Source organism: Cyrtonyx montezumae, unplaced genomic scaffold (genome assembly GCF_038088225.1).
Source record: "Cyrtonyx montezumae isolate F1298 unplaced genomic scaffold, pur_monq_1.0 scaffold_36, whole genome shotgun sequence".
Taxonomy (NCBI): Eukaryota; Metazoa; Chordata; class Aves; order Galliformes; family Odontophoridae; genus Cyrtonyx; species Cyrtonyx montezumae.
Window position 1 is genome coordinate 562,116 of NW_027072041.1, and position 3,881 is coordinate 565,996.

Below are 3,881 nucleotides of genomic sequence, written 5' to 3' on the forward strand. Positions count from 1 at the left end.
AGGGTTAGAACTTGGCAATGCTACCACCATGAGCCATGTGAGGATCTGCAGCCAGGCAGCACTGCAAGGTCCACTAGAAGCTGGGATGTGGGAGGTTGCTCTGAGCTGCCTGATGGCTGAATCCAAGCCACGCTCCTTGTCCTCCAGAAGAGAAAGCTTTTCTAGTTTCCTGCTTATGTGTAGGAAAGGGTTCTGAGTACCTGTGAAGAGAACAGTCCTTTCCTGTAGCTACATTTTGCAGAGTATCTGGAATGTACAGGGTTATCTGGATTATGTCTGTTGAGAGAGATGTTTGTGCAGGATCATAGAATCATAGAATTGCTCAGGTTGGAACTGACCTCCCCTAGCCCAACTTGAGGCCATTTCCCCTTGTCCTGTCACCTGTCATCAGTGAGAAGAGACCAACCCCGCTCTTGCTGCAATCACCTTTCAGGTATTTGAAGAGAGCAGTAAGGTCTCCCCTCAGCCTACCTATCCCCAGACCAAACAGCCCCCGTTCCTTCAGTCACTCCTCTCCTCATAGAGTATTTTCTCCAGGCCCTTCACAAGCCTTGTTGCCCTTCTCTGGACCTGCTGCAGCACATCAATGTCCTTTCTGTATTGAGGTGTCCAAAACTGAACACAGCAATCGAGGTGGGGCCTCACCAGTGCTGAGTACAGGGGCAGGATTACTTCCCTAGTCCTGCTCACCACACCATTCCTGATACAGGACAGGATGCCATTGGCCTTCTTGGCCACCTGGGCACACTGTTGCCTCATGTTCAGCCAACTGTCCATCAGCACACCAAGGTTCCCTTTCGGTCAGGCAGCTTTCCAGCCACTCTGCCCCAAGCCTGTAGTGTTGCCTGGGGTTGTTGTGACCAAAATGGGGGACCTGACATTAGCCCTATTGAAACTCATATAGTTAACCTTGGCCCATCGATCCAGTCTATCCAGGTCCCTCTGTAGTGCCTTTCTGACCGATGGCAAATCAACACTCCCTTCCAGCTTGGTGTCATCTGCAAACTTATTGAGGGTGCACTCAATCCCCTCATCAAGATCACTGATAAAGATGTTGAGTAGGAGTAGGCCCAGTATCGAGCCCTGGGGGATACCACTCATGGCTGGCTGCCAACTGGATTTTACTCCATTGACCACAACTCTTTGGGCCTGGCCATCCAGCCAGGGTTTTACCCAGCAGCATATCCCCATCCAAACCATGGGCAGCCAGCTTCTACATGAGAATGCTGTGGAGGACAGTGACAAATGTTTAAAGAAGGTGACTTGGCTAGAAAGACTTGTCTTAAAGGTAACTCTGAGATCAATTTCAGGCAACAGCCAATGGAGGATGATCTCCCAAAGTCAGATATTGTAGAAGAGCCTGAGTTTGACATCCAAGGAATTAAATTGCAGTTTGCCCGTTTGCCCAGATCTTAATTTGAGTGATGCACCTGGGACAGACAGCATGCATGAAAAAAGAGTTTTGAGACCTTCCCTTGTCCATTCAGCAGGAGCAAGCAGAGGAGCTGACAAGGGTGGGGGACAAGTGAAGCTGGGTGTCCCTGTGGTGACAGTGACAGGATCAGAAGGAAAGGAGGGAAGGCAGCAGGGCAGAACAGCAGCCTGCCATGTTCCAAGTCAGTACTGCTCATAGTTTTCACATCACTTCTCCTCTGGTGTCAGAAAATGAGTCCACGCATGAGCTTCCTCTAATTTGAACTTTTAAAACACATGAATCTTCTGAATTCCAAATTCTTTTTAAAGTAACTATTACGTTTCATTTCCACGAAACAGAAATATTTGTTTGGAGACACAATACTCTTCCACACAGAGCTGGAGGGTATTTTGGTCTGAATTTCATACAATTCTGGGAGGGCTTTTCATGGTAATTCTTTAGTTTGTTCAGCAAGTGACTACAAAGGATGGAGGGGAACAGCAGGGTCTGCTCTGCACACTGTTGCCTGTAGCTGATCCCTGATGCTGTTGCTTGCCAGGTGTCCTAGACATGAAGCAGAACGAGTACACACAGCACAAACGGAAAAAGTGAAGATACACTGATCCAAGGCAAGTACTTTCCAAAGCTGTGCACTATCTTAGCATTGTGACAGTTTAATGAGCATAGTTTTTACTGGCTGAGGACTCTGTGTGCAGCAGCAATGTGACCTTCCAAAATTGTTCTGTCCAGCCGATCAGGTTATGGGATTCATTAGGAAACCCACTGGACCATGAAGATCATGGGACTGTAGCACATCTCTGCAGGGCAGATAAACAACCCAAACCAGAGCACTTGATAGTTCTATATGTAAGGCCAGAAACTGTCAAGCCATCCTTATTTTCATTTTGATACACCCATATTCTGTGGCTGTTCAGCAAGATACAGCTGAAGGGTAATCATCAAGAAGACAAAGGTGAGCTTGCCTTTTTGAGGCAAAGCAGGCATGTTTTTCTCAGGTAGCATCAAATCCAGCCTTATTACTGTGCCCCATTCAGCCTGCATGATTGAGAAAATCCTAGGAAAAACAGTGATCTTCAAGGCTGAGCTCCTCAGTGATAAGAAGATCCACTGCAGACAACTCACAGATAGTTGAGTGTATGCTAAAACCACATTGCATCCATTCCAACATAACATACTTACATCACACAGAGGGAAAAGTGTTTCTGAGGTAGCTCAGACCCCCAGGACAACGCCTGCTCTGTCTGATGTGTCAGGAACAAACCTCACAGGCATCCTGTATTCCTGCTGTGTACACACTGGCTCTGGTGCAGATCTGCTGCCAGCCAGCTCAGAAGAGGAGCCCTGGGTAGAAAAGCATCTTGAAAAGTAAAACAGTCTTGGAAAATTTAGATTTAAGGGCTGGATGGTGGCCTCGAATGTGGTTGCTGAAGGCAGTGGAGGTGTTGCCAGGATATTCTGAGCTATCTAGGCAGCACTGTGCTGCTTGGTATAGAACAACCCTAGTCATTGCCCAAGTACTTTACAAGTGTAGTATTCTTGCTAATTGAAAAATAGTACTTGGTCCTTCTTCGGTTTGCCTTGTTAATTAATAGAGATGAGCGCTCGGGGAACTGCTCTGTGTTAGTGTTTGAATTAATGAGCGCCATTTAACCCTACGGAGGTGAGAAAACGGTGACAGCCTTTGCTCTCTCCGGTTCCAGAGGTCTGCTGATGTCATGGGTGCCCATTGTAACTCTGTTCCCAGCCAGACCCCGCTGACGCGAGCAGGAGCAGGCTGCATGGCTGAACCAGTTCGACCTTCCACGGATTTTTTAATGTCCAAAAAAAAAAACCAATGAGCAGGAGAGGCGTTCAGCGGGTAGATTTGTGCATATGGAAACAGCCAGCAGTGACTTGCTGCAGCCACGTCGCTTATACCAATTCCCGCAGATGCCAGCAGGAGGGGCCAGCAGGAGTCCCTTCACGGCTGCCGCTCTTACTTCCTAACGTAGCACAGATCCCTAGCCCTTCTGTTCTCCCTGTAATTAGGCGCTAACACGGATTTTGGCGCGGTGGGTGCAGTTCAAGGCTAGGGCGCATCAAGAGCCCGGTGAAAAATCTGCGAGTGCAGAGGGGGAGCCTGGACCCTTGTACGGCTTCTTAAAGCCCTCTCAACCCAGTCACATCTTCACGTGGCGGAGACGATAATTAACGCCCTGCCCTAAAGTGCGCTGCCCGCGGATCGCTCCCCGAGCATCGCGCCCCAGCCGCCGCACGGACCGCTCCGCGTCCCCGCGGCGCCCCCTGCCGGCCGGACGTTGCCTTACGGTCGCTGGGCGTGGCCGCCCCCGTGGGGCGCGGCGGTTGCCGGTCTCTGAGTCCAGACGCTAACGCCCGACTCGGTGCTGCCGAGAGGTCCGTCCCCTCCTTGCCGTGTCCCCTGCTGCTGCCGGGGACGCGGCGGAGG